The sequence below is a fragment of the Oryzias latipes genome, chromosome 20, assembly GCF_053564925.1.
Source record: "Oryzias latipes strain Hd-rR chromosome 20, Olatipes_Hd-rR_3.1".
Taxonomy (NCBI): Eukaryota; Metazoa; Chordata; class Actinopteri; order Beloniformes; family Adrianichthyidae; genus Oryzias; species Oryzias latipes.
The window spans coordinates 23,395,911-23,416,262 of NC_136256.1; the positions used below are offsets into that span (position 1 = coordinate 23,395,911).

At 38.7% G+C, this 20,352-nt stretch overlaps 1 protein-coding gene across 4 annotated transcripts in view; it reads right to left on the minus strand.

Moving 5' to 3' along the window:
• Positions 1–20,352, minus strand: part of kiaa1217 (KIAA1217 ortholog) — a 116,509-nt gene that overhangs the window by 91,174 nt on the left and 4,983 nt on the right. The gene's annotated exons all lie outside the window — the stretch shown is intronic.

Sequence of the window (20,352 nt, forward strand, 5' to 3'; positions counted from 1 at the left end):
TCTGTGCACAAAACAGGAGTGTGATATAACCGATTCCACTGCGTGCTCACGCACTAAAAACGCGAAAATAGATTATAGCATAAAAAAAAAAAAAAAAAAGGATCAGCTGTGTTCAGGCAGAACATTATTAAAGAGCAGGAGTCCTCATGGATGTGGCCACAGGCTTAGTTCCACACAGAGACTTTTCACTCCCTCTGAACTGCTTCTGTGCCCCTCAGATATCATGAAAATAAAAAAAGTCCCACCACTCAGAAGTCATTGCCATGTTTTGGACACGCCTGTTTAAAACAACTGGACTGTTTTCTGACACTAAATAGGAGCTCGCTCTGAGATCTACCATTAAATCGACTCAGAAGATTTGAAAACATCTCCCTTCCCCCCCCTTTACTGAATGCATTTTACACAGCTAAGCCCTCTGAACATGACAGCCCATCACTGATCACACAGATATGAAATATTAGTCACAGTGCCACTTATCTTTGTGGCTGTAGATAAAGAGGAAAGCAGATTGACCTACATATTTCCCATTTTGACAGAATGAGAGATCAGGGGAACTCGTGGGAACGAAAAGCAAAGAGTGAAGTTTTGCTAGGACATTACCAGAAAAATGAAATATTGTCAGATTATGTGTCACAACGCGGCTGACCGTGTTTACAAAATTATAGCGTTTTAGATTACGTTCAGCCCGCAAAGAGGGTCTACGGTACAACCCAGACCAAACATTAATGCTCTGGTATCATGATGGGATGAGCTTCAGTGTAAATCCTTGGAGCAAATGAAAGACCTCTGTGGGGACTGGATGTCTCCAAGCCTCATCAGCAGTTCACGCCATAGTACACAACCTTGGTTCAAAGGCTTTGAACCACGTTAATGTAGTATTTAGAGGTGGATATAATTTGCATTTCCTAATGAAGCCTGTGATTTTATGTAGTTTGATAGATTATAAAGCAAGGAGATTTCAGCATGAAATACCTGTGATTTTAAAGTGGAAGTAACAAAAAGTATAAATCGCAAGGGTTTCATTTTCAAAAGCTCAAAGTTGGAGGAGATGATTGTTTTAATTGAGTCGGCATTTGGCTACAAACATAAAAGCACAAATCATATTAAGAAGGCGTCTTATTTGTGAGGCTCAGACCAAAGAAACAGTTTAAAACTCAGTCCAAGAAACACAGACAGGTCCCATTTGTGGAACAGAGAGGTGGTTATTTCATGATGGTGCAAGAAATGCAGCCAATTTTGTGTGTGTGTGTGTGTGTGTGTGTGTGTGTGGGTGTGTGTGGGTGTGTGTGTGTGAGGAGGGGGGTAGCATAAATATATAAGACGAATAGGGGGGGCAGCAGGGTTTTTTAGGGCCTCACTGGTATTTCTCTAATAATTAACTCAGTTTGAGGGTTTTGGCTAAAAACAAATGATAACCAACTCATTTAGCATAGGAAGCTTTCTATAAACTTACTTGTATATTTTGGATGAATGTATTCTTCAACTAAACAACAAAATGTATATAAAGCTGCTTTTTATTTTATGTGACAGTTTAAGATAGTGGATGTAACATTAATGGAATCCTATTTTACCAGTATCTGTTTTTGTGAGGTCAGTCTGTGCTAATTTCCCATCATCCCTTTGTTTACAAGCTCTTCCGCTAGGTTACAGACCCTCACAACCCCAACCTAACAATATCGGTGAAACAGAAATGGCAAGCAATATTATAGAGCTTTCCAGCCGTACAGTTTCGCCAGCTCAGACAAAGAAAACAAAGACATGCGTGGATCGTTTTTCTGTAAGTGGATGCATCAGAATGGAGCGGAGCAGGGAGCTTGTTGGCTGCTGACTGTAGCACCCACATCACTGCTATGGGCTTTTACTAACGGCATTTTTTCTTCTGCTCCTGATTCATAACAATTTGAATACTGTACAGAAATACGCAGCGATGGAGTTTAAATCTTAATTTGCTTTATATATGCTACTAGAACATGATAAATACATCAAAAACACAATTTTCATTGGAGTGGGTCTTCAAACTGTTGTTTTAGCTGACTTTTAATAGTCCTGAGTTTACAGAAAGTCTTTTACTTGTTTTCTGTTGGCGGTGGGAAAGTTGTGTCCAGTGTCTTTATCTGAGCCAAACAACAGCTGTGGCTGACCAGACCAGAGAAAACTGTGCTGAAAGTGAATGAAAACACTTGAGTTATGACTCACTGCTGACTGTCTGAGAAAATCCTTGATGCATCACTAATAAAAAAAAAACAATTCCACAGCACTCTTATCTTATCAGTAACAAGGGCGTTGAGTGTGTGGGGGGGTAACCTCTATGGTGAAGATTATGGTTGAGCAAACCTCTGGGGGTTGAGTGTGTCTCAGAGATTCATCCTAACAGTATCATGAATCATTTACCGGTACTCTGCAACACCTAGTCCACTGAGATGAAAACTACGCCAATCACAACAAATAGTAGTTGGTTTAAGGGCTGTCATCTGGACTTATTTTTTAAAGTTAGAAGACGTTTCACCTCTTATCTAAGAGGCTTTGTCAATTCACAACAAAAGGAAAAGAAAACTTGCTTAAGTTGCATTTTTTCTATCTACCTGTTGCAGACAGAAATCTGATGTTCATATAAAATGTCTTTGTATGGTCCGAAACACCCGAAAAACTAAAAACTTAAAGTCGCTTGTTAAGTGGTATTAGAACAGAAACTGAAAACTTTTCCATTGTAGAATTATAATAAAAACCCTTTTATTCTTTAACAAATAATTGATTGTATATGTATTTGTATTTATTTATTTAATAAAGGGACAATGCATGCAAAAAGCAGTGGGGAATGCTCTAAAAATAGAGAAACTCTGTACATACACAGGATTGTAGCCTTAGCTAGTTTTTATCCTCTGCCCCGTGCTGACCATGGCCAACCACCAAGAGACTGTAGATAACATAAAATAAAATAAAAAAGTACATTGTTAACATGAAATTGCATGAAATAAAATGATATAAAATTATCATAACAAAGATAAAGTTACATAGTTCCCCATGGTATACATCAATAAAATAAAATTGCCAAAATCAGAACAATACTACGAACAACTATGACCACTTTTTTGTGAGGATGCCCACCTAAAGACCCCAAGGGACCTGCATGTACCCTAACACCAACATCAGTCGTGCAGTTCCTTAGAATGACCAGGACCAGAAACACTGACGTAAGAAAAGACCAAGTGAAAGCCAAGGAATGACTGCTGGCAGGAAGAAAAACACCCCATTTGCGGCCATCATGGACCAACGATCCATGATGGCAGTGACCTAACGGGGAGGGGAACAGAGGTTGCTCCATGCCAATGGTCTCACCCACAACTCTGAGGTGAATTTCTGATCCTTAAGGGCCGTACACACCGGGACGAATATCGGCGCACGTTATTCACCAGCGTTTTTTAACATGTTTTTTGGAAAAGACGCCGATTTTGGGTACATCCCATAGTTACGAGAAGAGAAGAACATGGGGAGTTTTATCGACTGGTACAAGAGCTGAAAATGTATCATGAGCGTTTTCGGGGATATTTTAGAATGTCCGTCAGTGAGTGCATCTTCTTCATCTTATTTCTTCGCGGCAATGTAGACACTTGGCGTATATCTGCTTCGCCGTTACGTATGTGTGCTCAGCAAGACAGTTTTGTGTTTGAGCGCCCCCAAGTTGTGTTTTACTGTAACTTCAGAAGCTCCAGACACATGTGCAAAAGCGCCATTCTCATTGGTCGTATAGTTTTTGACGCGGCGCGTCAAACCAAAAAAACGAACCCTTGGCGTTTTTAAAAAAATGACACTTTTACGCGTGGCGTTTTTTTTAAAAATGACGCTTTTACGCGTGGCGTTTTTCACGTCGGTGTGCACACTCACATTGGTGCCCTTTGTTTAGTCACGGTGTGAACAGGCCTTTACTCCGCTCTATTTTAATGCATTCACTTGTAGACGACTAGATCCATGTACGTCTTTGTTTTGCTCATCTGTGCAGGTATTTGGCTCTAAACTGTACGGACAGATAGCTTTATTGTTGTTGTTGCTGTGCACCTTTGGGCACATCCCATCAGAGGTCGCCACAATGAACCAACTTTCACTGATTCGCACAGGAAGTTTGGTGGAGTTTTTACGCCAGATGCCTTTCCACACACAACCCTTTTTTAAGGCACAGGGAGACCCAGATAGGCAACAGTGTAAGGGGTCTTGCCTGAGGACCCACTCTGTTATGGGTCATTGCACGCCCTGGGAAACAAAGTCAGGTTTCTTGCATTACTTGTTAATTTTGTTGCATCTGTAATTTTACATTTGGTGAGTGAAGAGTTACAAGGTAGCTCCATAAACAAAGAGCTCTCAGCAACAAATTTTTAATCAACTAACTGCTGTTTTTTTTGAGAAACTATGTCGTAGAATGCAACAAAGATTTTTTTATTTTGGTTAAAAACGGCATAATCCTAATTTTAAAAACACTGGAAACCCTTTTGTAATAAATCGAAATAGGTATGGAGTGGAACTTTGAGATGTAAAGTAGTACAACCTCTTGGGTTTCTGAATGGTTACTGTGATTTGGTTTGAATTGATTTCTTTTTCAGGCATTATTGTACACAATACTACAAGTATGAACACACTGACATAATAAACAAATGGGAATAAATAAGAGCAATGATTTTTTTTTAAAATTAACAAAACTGTAAGAAGAACTGTAATTACTTATGTACATAGATTGTAAATTTTGCACTAATACATACAATACACACTTAGGTCACATTAGATTATTTGATATTAATGTCCCACCTCATGCTCGTGCTGCTCTGCAAATCCCCCTTTTTCCTCTCTTGTTCCGCTTCAGAGTTAGAATTCTCTCTTTTTAGACTTCCAGCACAAAATTTCTTGCAGAGACTTTAGGTGTAGAAAAATACTTTCACCAACAGGGACTTGTGACTTGTGCACAGAAAATCTGTGTAGGTGCAGGAAAACATGTTCCATTTGTCGACGTTTTTTTTGGGCGCAAGTTGTTCAAACTGGTTGTTTTGTCAGTAAGAAGAAAGAAGGTATGTTTTACTTTTAACCTACATGACGGGATTTAGCATCTGTGTGAATTAAAACGGCAAACACATGACTAATATACAACATGTGATCTTGCAATTGTGACTTTGCAAAAATGATGTGTGTGAGAAAAAGCACACAGATCCAAATCTTAGAGCATCAAATTTACCTCCATATCTGCTGGGCTTCAAATGAAATTGCTGCCTTTTTTATGCATTTCATTTGTTGCTGACGTGATTTCCATGAATATTTTGAAAATGCTTAGGATCAACATTTGCTTTTATTTTGCAAAATTTTGGTCAGAAATTTCTGTTGGGGGTTATTTATCAGCCACCACCTGAAGAAAAGTGACTCAGAGGGGGGGGGGGGGGGGGGAACCTGCCAAGACTCCATTACAGTTTGCAGCCAATTAGAGTAAAGAAGCAGTTGCTCAGAGGGGAAAGCCACCAGACATGTCACTCATTATCTGCTGGATCCAGTCTGTAAATGATCAGCAATCGTTCAGTTAAGACCAGTTAGATAAGATTCTCCATTAACTTCTGGTTAAACTAAGTTCCAATGAAGTGAAATCCCCTCGTTGTAGACTAATTAACTAATTACAGCCCATAATACGGATAGTCTATGTCATTTGAGCAATGTTTTATTTTGTGACAGAGTAAAAAATGCTTTGACGATTATAAAAAAAAAGAAGTAATTCCTCTCACAATTGATTGCTAAGAGATCCTGTCATAGGATGCAGCCATGAGCAAACTGCTTTTATAAAAGAAAAGAAGTAGATACTTCTTGCACATATCCAGAAGCACTGCAGCTCAGAAGACCATAAAAAAATGATGTCAGTAATCCAGCTTTCAATGAGAATGCATGTCTGCATCTGAGGATTTCCTTTTCTGTCTCTGGGGCCCCCCTGTGGTCAACTGAGTCATTCTCAGCCTGAAAGGGCATGACATTTGAGCACTGATTTGCTAGAAAACATGCAAAGTTTGGAAATCTTCTGAAGGTCTGAAGCAGAAGCTCTGCATTAATCTTACAGCCGTTGCGTCTTAACATTTTAGGAGAGTTTAGCTCCGTATCTAGATAACTGTTAGGTCTGCTGTTGGAGGGACAATGAATGCTTCTGCCTGAAGTGGGAAAAAGGAAATGTGCTGCATTTTCAAACAAAAAAGAAGTCTGTGTCTTTTGTTGCTGTTGTTGCTTATTGATTTTTGGTTCAATGGCTGAACAGAAACAAAATAGACAAAAGGCCATCAGGGAGTAAGGTGCTGCATTTCTTATGACAAATACTAAACAGTCATAGGACAAAAAGGAGTTTGTAAAAAGAAAAATTTGGTAACAGAAAACAAACGCCAAGTCTGAATTTTTACACTATTCCTTAAAGACCCAGGAATAATTTTGGTGTTTTTTACATGTTCTTGTGGCTTTTTTCTGATGATGGAGGAAAATTACGCTTAAATTTCATTTCTGAGTTTTTCTCTCTTTATTGAAATTGTTGTAAATCAGAAGCAGACGAAATAAATGCTGATGGAAAAAGCTCTTAGAAGTGACACAAGTGCTCCAATCGGCAGGCCACAAACTCCCTGCTCCGCTCCATTCTGATGCATCCACTTGCAGACAAATAGATCCACATACGTCTTTATTTTCCTCATCTGAGCTGGAATCTGGCTCTAAACTGTATGGTTGAATAGCTCCGATATTGCTCGCCATTTTTGTTGCACCGGTAATGTTAGGTTGTGGATTTGAGGGGTCGTAAATTAGTGGGTGAGAGTGTAAACAGAAGGATGTCGCGAAGCAGGGGTGGGCTTACTCCTCACCAACAGTACCACCAACAACAACTCAGAGGTGAGTTTTTGATTAAGTACTGCTGCTCTGCAGAAACTATAACTTAGAAAATGACCGTTTTTTTTATTTGAGCTAAAAATGGCATAATCCTAATTAAAAGACCACTGGGAATGCTTTTACAATAAATCTGAAGATAATTGGAATGGGGACTTCAACTCCTAAAAGACTATCTAGGGGGACTATCTATCTATCACATGCTTCCTACTTTTTGTTTTAAACACTAAATATGACATCACCCATTAGCTGAAGTAAAAACCCAATAAATATCAACATTTGATGAAGAACTTTTGTGAATCTACTGTATTCTGATGATGAAAAAAAATAAAGTGAAACACATTTTTTACAAATGACAAATTGCTCAAAAGCAATGTAATCTATATTCATCAATTTAGTGAGCATCGATGAACACAGATTGTTTGCAGTGACTCCTGGAAAATTCCTCTGGCACTGGAGTTTGAGGGAGTGAATTCGGACATAGCCAACAAAAAAAGAGGTAAGAAGATTCTCAGGACCAGGACCTGAGGAATCTTTTCCTTAGTGTCATGTAAACAGCTCAAATTGCAAAAGTGGCCTTTTAGTGGATCATACATCATGAGAAAGAATCATCCAGCTGTCCAAAAACCCATCAGACAAAAGAAATAACCCAGCTTGCGCTGAGAAACATATTGGAAATACAAATAGCATATAATATGCACAAACACATGCATTATTAAATAATCAACATTAAATAATCATAATCTGAAAAATCTTTCATGTGTTTTTTTTACCCATAATGCTTTTTTGTCTTTCTTTTTCCAATCTTGCATTGACCTGACCTCATCAACACAAAGTTTTATCAAAACACAAAGGAATGTCTCCAAAATGCTGTAAAAGCTCCACCCTGGGGGACATATGCAGAATATATAGATGCAGCGTTTGACTGAGCATCAGCTCCTCAACAGTTATTTAGTAATATTTCACACAAATGATGTTTCCCTGTGCGCCAGCACTGACACACATGGACCTAAATTTATGCTCCCAACAGTTTTTTCATTTGTGACCTTTCACACGTGAAAATACCATTTGTTTAAGTGCACTCTGGGGGATTGTGAATAATCTGTGTGTCTGCATGTCTGCATGAGTAAACATGCCTGCCAAAAAGTAGATTTTCGTTAGACGTTTCTGTTTTTTGTGGCTTGAGTCACTAAATCAGTTTGGCAGCTTTTAAAAAATCTGATCATGAGCGATGCGATTTTGCACTTTTAACAGGCAAAAATTTTGCTCCTCTGCTAAAATTGATCAGGTATTTACATCACATTGGAAGTAAGAAATAATGAGTTGCATGGGGCAAATTGGACTGCTTGGGAGGTTTAAAAAAAAAGGGGCCTTTTTAGTACCTTTTTCTCATAGCACACTTGATTTAGCAGGTGTGAAAGCTCGTCTGAAATCTGGACCAGACTTACAGAATTTGACCCACAAAAATATTGCCTGCAAATGTTTCCCGGGTGCGGTTCAGGAACAGTGTGAATAGACAGTGCTTATTCACTGGACCAAGGAGCAGACTAAAACCAATGAAAGCCAATGAGCAATCTATTCGGGCAATAAAATACATGAATGTGTGGACACTGATCACAATTTTTCTTTTTTAATGGTGAGGTTAAGAAATTAAGGTGTCTAATAAAATTTGATGGTCGGTCCAGTCAAGCGCCTCAGTTTTCTTTATGCTTCCTTTTCGTCCTGATTGAGCAAAAAAAGTCATTTGCTTTGACAATTTTGGTTTAAAATAAAACATAACAAAAGTTATGAAATATGATTGTAATACCCCTTGGAATCTCCATGAAACTTTGTTTATAGTTGAGAGTAGCTTAGCCTATTTTTCAGACATTTTTCACATTGCTTTGACCTTGTCTATGCTTTCTTTGTGGAGTAATTTGAATTTGTAGTTTGTCTCTACACGTTAGGTTTTTGTTGTAAAATATAAAAAACTGTTTGATCTCAATTTTTGTGTTGTTTGCAGCAAAAGGATGACAAAAGTTACCACTCGGAATGTACTTTTTTGTACAGTAACAGGTTTATAGTGACATCATTTTAAAATGTATCTGTAAGAAAAAGAAGCTGGGGTTGTACTAAAAAGATGCAAGCATTGCCACAAAAATAGTTTTAAAGATAAAATAATAAAGCAAATTGTAAAGTCGAAGAAAAAAAAGATTTAAAAAACTGTTAGCATTTTATTGGACTGATACCATGGTCCGGGTGAATACTCGATTCTGATTGGCTGCTGGGTGTGGATTAAAAAATGATAATCTACAGTGATAATGCACACCTAAAAAAGAAGCTCTGGTCACATAGCTGAAATGTTTTATATCACTACGCTGGCTTCTTTAAAACAAACTTTTGCTTCATCATCTGGACAAAAACAAGTGGTAAGAGGTGAACTTTCTTTCTGAGCTAATGCTTTATTTAACCCATCATGAATTTCCTTTGCCGCTGAAGTCAAAGCATTGTAATGTGCTTTGAGCTGACAATGCACAGCATCACGAAACAAAGAGTCCGCTTTTTGTGAAAAAAGCGATCTAAACCGAACAAATAACAAGAATAAAGGACTAAAAGCTGAGTATTTATTTTGTAAGTGACCATGGTGTAAGCGGGATAATGGCCTTCAAAGTGTGCATTATCAGAAATTAATGCAACCATGGAAGCCTGAATTCTGTCTGGACACCACTGGAAACACATATTCATGTGATGATTTAGAGTTTTTCAGATCTGCGTAGCAGCACTTCCGCCTTCGGCGATCCGGCTGCCAGTCCGAAGACAAAGCTAGTCCCGGGGAAAGTTTCGACGAACCGCGGTGCGTCCGAAGGAGGAACGCGGAAGGTGGAAATGCTGCTACGTAGTCCTGAGAAGCTGTGTACAATCATCAGAAGTTCACAACCATCACAAAGCCCTCTCCTCTGCCGCTAACGCAAAAGCTCCAATGTTCCTAGCATGTCTGTGTCTCTTAGCAGCCGGACACACGGAGATAGCACCGACGTCCTCGCCCTGCCTCCCCTCTGGAAAGCCAACTCGGATTGAATTATGCGACAGTTTTCGCAGGGTGGATGTGAAAATGAAAATGCAATCCCATCTTTGCATTTTCATTTTAATTATGACACCGAATAAGGGGTGTTGAAGTAGAAAAAAAAAAAGCATTTTGGTGGATTGATTTTTCATATTAATTTTGAGTCATTTGATGCAGCTACATTTTGAAAATGAAAAAGCATTTCTGTTAATCCATTTTAATTGTTAAAATTAGACATTTCTAAATGAATTTTGCTACATATTTACCAGAGAACCTTTTGAAAATGAAATGTCAAATACCATTTTCATTATCATTTTAATCAAGTGACAGAATAAGCGGTGTTGAAGAAGAAAATGAAAAAGCATTTTGGTGGATTGCTTTTTCATTTTAATTTTGAGCATTTCTGGTTTTGACTTTTATTTTTAATTATACTACAGAACCGCTTCCATAAAAAACAAGGGAATACCACCTTATGCAATATTACAGGATGCATTACTCCATTCCCTAACTTCAAGTGACTGTATGATGCCACATTACTCATAAGTTTAAGAAGAATCGGGAGTTTTTTAGCTAGAAGCCAACTTTAACTAAGCTTACTTTGAATGTTCTAACATGTATCAATATAATTTTGCATTGAACGGCCTACTTTTCAACAAATTTGGTCTTGGATCTGTATTAATCAGGATAGGTGGATAGCACTACAAAAAAACTGAATTGGCTTTATTGTGACTCACAGGTTCGTGGTTTTATTCAATTTGATCAAATATTTTCATTTTTTACATTTCTATTCTAAAGTGATTTTTTTTTATTTATGAAAAAATTTGACAGATTACCATGATTACAAACCGAACAAAACTTAAATTTTTAAACCAAAATATTAATTCCGACATAAAAAACTATTGGAGAAACATGTAGAAACTTGTACATTTAAGGATTTGATTTATCAATACTGAATTTGTAAGGAAAGATTGAAGCCATACAATTTAAGCAATTTTAAAAAATCTTTCTTAAAAGATGATTATATGCCTTACCTGGTCTGAAGAAAATATAGAAAGTTATGTGAGTGGATCTGATGAGCCCATGAAAAACTGTTTGCTTATAACCAAAAGTATCAGATTGTAGGAGAATGTGAAAAAACTGGTTAAATATTGGGTTAGATTATCTAGTTAGGTTCACCCAAGGTCATTTTTCTTTTCAAAATAATCTGACATGTTTGAGATGCAACTGAAATGCTGAAATAAAACTATCAAAGTTAATGCATTGTCACTACAGTGAAGCATGGAAGTGGAAGAGTCGTAGTTAGGTGCACCAGTGTGTGGATTAACCAAATCTGTGGTTAAAAAAAAAAATCTAAACTGACAAATGTATGTTTTTCTATCTTTCCTGTTTGTATCTGAACCTGTAGAATATGTAAAAATATTTTAGCAAGACACTAATGTGTCTCATTGTAGTCAAATTATTTACACATTTTTGATTTTGATTTTAATAACAGCAAAAAGGCTACAAAAATAAATTCAAAAATCTGACATTAAAGTTAGAGTAAATTTAGCAGCGTAGGCTGCTGTTGACTCCTCCATAAATATGAAGCTCCATCAGTGCACCGTAATGCATGTGGGCAGACGCGTCAACATGTACGCGTTCCCGCACGACCACACGAAGCCGCAGTCAGCAGCCAGATGTGCTGAACCAACAGCATGCTCTCCTTGTTGGCAAACATGGGATAAAAGATAAGCATCTGAATTGAAACAGACAGAAACAGGGAGGAGGAAAACACTGACGGTCTAAAAATAAAACGTGGATGGTGCTATAAAAGAAAAATCTTGGGTAATATGACTCTAATGGCATAACGAATAAATGAGGGAGGAAAGGCAGTCATGTGAAATATCAAAACCTGTGGTAAGCGTCTGTTATGAAAAGAAAAGATACAAGCTCTTTAGCTTCCTCCCTCTTAATGGTTGAAATCCTACAGGAATAATGGCTTTGAGCTTTACTGCCTCCAAATATGGCAATAATCTAAATTAACTGCCCATTCTCCTGCCCAGAAATAGCCCTCAAAGATAATTGTGATAAATCGTAGGTACAGGAACAAAAGCTGGGTCTAAATGTAATGCAAGATTTGCTTATTTTCATGCTGCAACATGTGACATCAATCTACTCATCCTTCTACAAGCTGGAGGGTAAAAAAAAGCTCTGTGATCATTCAACAGTGATCTAAACATTTACAAGATTCCACTTGACAAGAATCTCCAGACACCACCCAAATTTAACAAAATAAAAGCTCTCTTAGTTCCACAGAAGGAAGGCGCCTTTACCTTTAAGGGAAGTGTGGTTTAAGCTCTGGCACACACATGGTTTTGATCGGACTTTATTTTTAAAGCTCGGGTCAAAGGTCAATCAGTCAGCGGCCGTCTGGTTTCTGCTCTGACCCTTTGCCTCACCGTCGGTTTGTGTACACACATGTTTTCATGTTGCCTTCCAGATGATACCGAGCCTGGTCGCAGCCTGTGCTGCAACACCAGCTCCTCCAAAGGTGCTTATCGGGTCTCAGAAGTCCGGTTCATCTGCACCGAGGCATCCTTAATGAAATGATGAAACCGGTCTAGGATTCTGAAGCAATCTTGGTGCTGAGGAACTGATTAAAGAAAGGCGAGGAGATAGGACAGAGAGAGCAAAGTGAATGTGTAGATGGAAGGAGACAGAGAAGGGAAGAAAGAAAAATAAAGCCTCTCTGGAGGTCGAGCTTGCTCTTAAATATCTGCTGCCCCACTGCTCTAAGTGGAACAGGGAGGGGTGGGACGGCTTTGGCCAAAACCTCCAAAGTCTGATCCTCATTACCAAGCGCAAGGAAGATCAAAGACTAACCCCAAACCTCCATCAGAGAGGATCCCTTATGATATTAAAATGGGCGCCACTCAGTGTCAAGTTCGGCGGCAGGAGCAGGGGGCTCGGGTGACTCAGGGGTTGGGGGACTTGAAGGTCCTGAAGGTCAAAGGAAAGTTGATGCCTGCTTTTTGTCACCTTGTAACTCCACAGTTAAAAAGCCTCTGATGGCAAAAAAAAAAATGTACAAGAAAATGAAAATGAGCATCTGCAGGTAAGTAAAGAAACATCTGCGTGTAAATATTTCCTAAAAAAAAAAAAATAAAAAAAATACCTACAAACCTCCAAATTCCATTATAAGTAGTAAACTTATTGCTCTAATACAAAACTACTGTGACACGGTAGAAAATCAAATGCAATTAGATTAATTCACTTTTTCTAGCCGGTTAACTCATTTTTCCATTAACTTTGTGTATTTTTACATCATATTTTTAATCTTTTCCCACCAGTTAACCATGGTGTACAGTTGTTTTATTCTACATCTAATAAAAAGGCGTGACTTTACAATAACTAAATTTCTGCAGAAGATGCACTCTCAAAGCTCATTACGACGGCATTTCCCTGAACGGGAAGAAGCCAAAAGACGGAATCCAGAAAGTGCACTAAACTGAAATTAACTGCACATAATTACAAGGCAACTTAATTTTAAAAATACATGGCAGCCAAACAATTTAAAAAACATTTTGAGACTGGATTGGCAAATTGCATATCAAGTATAAATATGTTCTGCTTCCGGCTGCAAGAAAGGGTCCCATCATTTGTCAACTTTGCCAAAAAAAGATCAAAGTTAAGATCATTTTTGGAGCTTTTAATTGTTTTAGTAACAGGAATTTTCCTATTTATGTTTTTGTGAGATTTTTCTGAACAGCACAGATGCAGATGATGACATGGAATGTGGCAACAACTCTATTCACAATCTATTGTATTTTTGTTGAACTAAATTTACTAAAAGCACTTAATCAAAATGGCAAATGAGGCCATGGAACTTGTAAAGGCTGGTTCCTAGTCTGTTAGACACGCCTCACCCGCATGAACGCAATCCAAGACGCGGAGCAGAGTGTTTCTTCTGCTGCTGCTGACATCACTTGTTATAACCACTGTGTGAAGCAACAGTAACCACAACAGAGCCAAAATGCAACATAGACATTTACCTGAGCAGGCAATATCTGGGCAATTTGTCTCCTAAAATGATTGGATGTTTTATTAGTACTGTCATTTTTGGAGGAGGTTTCATATGACCCCCTGCTGCATTCACCAGCTTCTCTTCAAAACAATCAAACTGTACAAAAGCAGTAGACTGACCTTTTCTGCTTTTGACAACACTACTCCTCTCATGAAACCACAAGACATTGTTTGACTTGGGAACTGTGTCAGAACAAAGTTTCGCCATCGCACATCCCATTTAATACCATTCATGGAATCTGACTGTGTTGTAACAAATAATAAAAAATAAAAAATATAAAAATACATATCTGATGCAAATGCAAATACGAATACCCCCAGAAATTGTTGAATACACAGTTCAACTTGAGCAAGTCGTCTTGCTGACTACCAGCACTACAAACATGTCCTCTGTGGAGTACATTTCTAAACCAGAATATCTCTCAGCCACTGCATACTACTGACTTAAGTCCTTTTGGTATCACAGAGGACATTTGGGGCTTTTTATCTATGTGAAATTCAAAAGGGTGGGGCTCTGGGACTTGTAGTTTTTGATGGATTTAAAACATTTTGACTGGACAAATTTGCTTTGCTCTGGTAGTCAGAAGGACACAAGTTCTTAAAAAAGATAATGTCTTAAATGTGAATGCTACACTGGCTAGATAATCTGATCACTTATGGGGTTCTGATAGAGGGAAAAAGAAATATAAACAGGGCTGGCTTTCATAACTGGAGTCTATTAAGCCCAACTGGACGATGGAGAGAGGACAAAGTAAAGTGAAAGTTTTTTTTTAAATAAAGCAATAAACATTTAAAAAAATTAGGAAGCAGAACATAAGTTTAAATTTTAATGTTAAGTCGGATTTTAAAAAACATGAGTCATTTAATATATGCAGTCTCTTATTGCAATATTTGGTGCTTCCACATTTTCTTTATCTTTGGGAACAGAGTGCGGGCTTTTACTTATTAATAAACAAAGCTTTTCTTTTAAATCGTCCTATTATTCATGAAAGCAAATAGCAGAAGGGGAGAAACCGATTACCACATACACAAGACTCCTGACATGACTCTGTGTCACACTGGAAAGGATAATTACACATTCCATCCCAAAGGTCCAAAGGCTGCAGCTGGACTGACTCAGAGAACAGACACCGTTTCGTTGACAGACACAAACAAGTACATCCCCAAGGGTCAGTATTGTAAAATAAATAAATAAATCAAAATTGGTGTTCATCTAGTGGTTACAAGCTGACTGGATAGCTGCTACAATTGCCAAAAAGTATATAAAGGGATGATTTGTAAGATGTATTTCTCAATGAAAGATAACAAGGCTCTTGAAAACAGAGGCAGAGTTCCAAGAAATGCAATGTTCTGAAGGAAATAACAAAACGACAAAAAAAAAAAAACTATTATTTTTAAACTCATATTTTAAAAGGAATTCCTTTTGTATGATCATGTGCTGCAGACTTTGGAAGCAAAACCAACAAACACAAAAACTCCTGGTGAGCCTTGCCAAAAGGTCTGCTGATTGCAGCCCTCCCCTCTTTAGACGCCCAGCCCCACACGCATTAAATCTCTTACACAACTGCTGGCCTCTGCTGCATCTCCTGACAGCCGGGTCTGCATCGCTGCAGAGTTCAGCTTCACATGCACCGACAGGAAGGCTGTTCATCATATTTATTTGTTTCTTCTGCCAGAGCACCTGTGGCAGCTCTGATCTAGAGTTAAAGGTGTGTCAAGGGGGGGAGGAGGTGAGGAATTGGATCATAAGTCCAGATTTGTCAGGATGGTCAAACTCCGTGGACAGAATTCCTTCCCTCTTCATTACAGTTTGACGAAAGAAAGAAAAGAAATCTTTAGGACAAAAAATTAAATAGCTCTTAAAATTTCAATAAAATTTGTTTAAATGTGGGTTAAAACAAATCAAAATAGTTTAATTTTAAAAAAAAATCTGAAAAAAATGGATTAGCCCAAATTGACCATAGAATTGACAGGAAGAGGAACTTTTGGGTTAGCAACACAGCAATTTTTTTTAATTAATTTTTTTAATATAAGGAACGTGAATAAACTTGCTGATGAGGGAACTTCTGCAAGTCAGGGTGTTGTTCATGTATACACGCGGAAGTTTTTCTCAGCATTTTTCTGAACGCATGTTTTCCTCCCACCGTCTCCCATTCTGACCGCACCCAATCAGTGGCGTCCTGTCCCATTCCACACACACCCACTTATATCCTCACTCTAAACCTTCCATTCATCACACTGACAGGAGCGCCCTGCGGTTATTGACTGCAAGTAGACCCCCCCCCCCTCTCTCTACTGCTCAGTTATCAAATTAAATGCAGAAACAAAATGTTTGGAATTTCGAATGAGTGGTGTCGGGTGGCTTTTTTATAGCCAAGCCATGTAATTGATATGTGAACAGGAGCGTCTTATCAAAAACAGAGTTTGACTCGGAAAATCTGTTCAGACGTGTGTTTGTCAAGCCTTTGCCTCCTGTTGTCATCAGATGTCTTGAAATGTGTTCCCTGATTTGCACGAACTGCGCGATGAAGTCCAAAATTTAACTAAGGTCTGTACAGTTTTTTTTACAAAGAAGACGAAAAAGCAACTGAAGCATCATGGGATGACTGAGGTGAAGAGATGCTGCAGGGTAGAGCTGTGTTCACACACATTGCTTTGGCTCTGGGGCAATATCTGCTGATGCACTTTAAGCCTTAGTCACATCCTGCAGGTTTTTGGGTTGTCCGGGCCCGTAGAGGGTCGTAGAGGAGCGGCCGCATCTTAAAAAGGAGCGCTTGCAGATGACGCTCTAACACCCAACTCAAGGGAAGCCATAAATATGGAACGTACCATTGACATGCATGTGGTAAGTGTATCGTGACGTATCTGTAAGAACAATGTGAGTTAGAGGCACTTATAATGTACGGGTGATGCTGTCGTACCTTACTATTGACTCTAGTCAGTTGTAAGGTGTGAGTGCTAGCCCCTTACTGAGGGCAAATGCTGCACGCACAGAATGATACGCAAGGTTTACATAAGTCCCCATAGGACATCCATACAAACTACACTCTCTTTGTTTCATTTCCTCATTTCTACCAGTCAGGCTGCACATAAGGAGTGTGCATTTATTACCTGAGCAGCACTAACATGTCCCTGGCACAGTCCGCAGGGTTCACTTCACCCTTATTTACCCTTGGGTGTTATAAGTGTTCACTACAACCTGTTGCCCACAGTATCCCTGTAGAAATAAATGTACATTAATATTTTTGCTCTACAGGCTCACAGAGCGGTCTACGACTTTGATATTTCCTTCAGGTCACCTACGTGCCCCGTATAGGTACCTATTTTTTACCCAAAGACAGCTGGTATCCACCCTTAAGGGCAGTGGTGACTAAGGCTTTACTCTGATTGCTTTGAACCTCAAATGTACCCGTTTACCTGATGAACTGGACATCACTAAACAAGGACTGATGTTCAGGTTTAAAGCAATCATGAAAACATTTTATTTTAAATAACCCAAGAAATAAACAGATAAAGCTAAAACAAAAAACATTATCTAAACTTGTAACTGAAACATAAAAAATAATAAAAAAAAAAGGGTGATTTTTTTTTGTCTTGTGGGGAAAAAAAACTGTTCTCGGTTGCATTTGAATGCATCCCTGGTTTTGCAGTTGTGTTTTTCTTAAATTGGGTTTTCTGTTTTAGAAAAACATTTATATCTGATCTGTATCAAATTGGAGGTACTGGCAGTTTATTTTCTTACCACTTTGGGTTTTTTACAAACTTTTTTTTTTTAGAAAGTTCCCTGGGGATTAATAAAGTACTCTGTCTATCTATCTGTTTTGTGTTTCTACAGAAATGTCCATCTCCACGTGTTTGTCCAGGCTGACACCAAGTGCAGTGACCCAGATCTTTGCATTGATTTCTGGAGTCTTTAAAATCACTGTTTGTGAAAAAAAAGCCTTGTTGTTGTCAGGGTGGCATGTGGATGTAAACATAAGCCCAACTCAATGATCCGGTGCCACCACAGACACCACTACAAAACAATGCATTAGCATACAGCCTTGCTCACTGCTTGTTTCCTATCTATTAGATGTCAACCTTAGGAGATGATCTCCTTTGAACATGAAAGAACGGACTGTGACTTTTAACTCATCCATGTTTGAATCTTGTTTTATTTCCCTGTTACTTGAGTTGGGCTTACACTTACCTTCTTTTATATTATTTATCCGTTTATTATTTATCCTTCTACCTTGCTAGTTTGCACGAGAGCACAAGTAACCGAAGTCAAATTCCCTGTACATGCGCTGTACTTGGCAAATAAAGTGATTCTGATTCTCCTTTGAAAATGATTTTTTTTTTAAACAGTCACATTTCACGCAGCATTAGTGGAAGAGATGCAGGGGATGTAATCATAGCTTGTTTCTCAACTCCAAGGAAGACAACCTTGTAACACCTTTTGTGGAGAACTGCAGATATTTCAAAAGCACTTCCTGTGATGGATGAATCATAACTGTGTGGAGAGCCACAGCCACCCATTGGTCTCACGGTTTCAATGTAGTATGTTTCTATCTTTGTGATTTCAGATCAAGCCTTAGATGCTTCTTAGATTATTTTGGGAACATAAATATATATACGGTAAAAGAAGGCAGAGTAAATCCATGTATTCTGAGGAGTGGGTAGAGTTCCCCTTTAAAGACCGACTCCAAGGAAATTTTTGGCCTTTCTGTCTGAAGTTTAGTCCTCAACAAGTGAAATGCTGCTCACTTGGGTTAAGATCAGGTGACTGACTTGGCCATTCAAGAATATTCCACTTCTTTGCTTTAATAAACTCCTGAGTTGCTTTGGCTGTATGTTTTGGGTCGTTGTCCATCTGTGTTATGAAACGCCGCCCAATCAGTTTGGCTGCATTTACCTGGATGTGTGCAGACAGTATGTCTCTGAACACCTCGGAATTTCATTGGGCTGCTTCTGTCCTGTGTCACGTTATCAATAAACACTAGTGTCCCAGTGCCACTAGCAGCCATGCACGCCCAGACCATCACACTGCTTCCACAGTGTTTTACTGATGATGTAGTGTGCTTTGGATCATGAGCTTCTCCATGCCTTCTCCATACTTTTCTCTTGCCATCATTCTGGTAGAGGAGGATTTTGGTTTCATCTGTCCAGAACTGTGCTGGCTTTTTTAGATGCTTTGTAGCAAAGTCCAATCTAGCCTTCCTATTCTTGAGGCTTATGAGTGGCTTGCATCTTGCACTGTAGCCTTTGTATCTACTTTCATGCAGTCTTCTTTTTATGGTAGACTTGGATATTGATAGGCCTAACCTCCTGGAGAGTGTTGTTCACTTGGTTGGCTGCTGTGAACAGGTTCCTCTTCACCATGGAAATGATTCTGCAATCATCCACCACTGTTGTCTTCCGTGGACGTCCAGGTCTTTTGGGTTGCTGAGTTCACCAGTGCTTTCTTTCTTTCTCAGGATGTACCACACTGTTGATTTTTCCACTCCTAATACTGTAGCAATTTCTCGCATGTTTTTTTTTCTGTTTTATCAGCTTAATGATGGCTCCTTTCACCTGCATGGAGAGCTCCTTTGACGGCATGTTGTCTGTTCACAGCAAAATCTTCTAAATGCAAGCACGAGTCCTCTAATCAACTCCAGGCCTTTTATCTGCTTCACTCATAATGACATAACAAGGGAATTGCCCACACCTACCCATGCAATAGCATGGAAGTCAATTGTCCAATTACTTATGAGCCCATGAAATGAAGGGATTGTGTTTAAAAAAATGCTTTAATTTTTCACATTTTTATGCAATCTTTTTGTTCAACCCATGGAATAAAAGCTGAAAGTCTGCACTTCAATAGCATCTGAGTTGTTTTATTTAAAAGTCACTGGTAATGTACAGAAACAAAATTAGAAAGAATGTGTCTCTGTTCAAATATTTATGGTCCTGACTGTAACTGTACGGCTGGACAGCTTAAGTATTACTTGCCATTTTTGTTGCACCAGTGATGTTAAATTGGGATTGTAAGGGACTGTAAGCTAGCGGGAGAGTGTGTAAGCAGATGGATGATGGGATATGGGGGTGGGCTTACTCTGTGCCAACAGTCCCGCTCACAACTCAGGGGCAAATTTCTAATGAACTCCTGCTGCTCTGCAGGAATTATGTCCAAGAAAACAACACAGTTTTTTTTTTTTTGCTAAAAACGGCGTAATAATAATCAAAAGACCACTGGGAACGCTTTTAAAGTAGATCCGAAAGATGTTCAGATTGAGACTTTAACCCATATTCTTTGCATTGTAATTGTAATTGTCACTAATGGCATCTGTTTCTGCCATAGAAAAACAGATGGAATTGACTTAAGCAGAAGTGAAGCCTAAACCTGACGA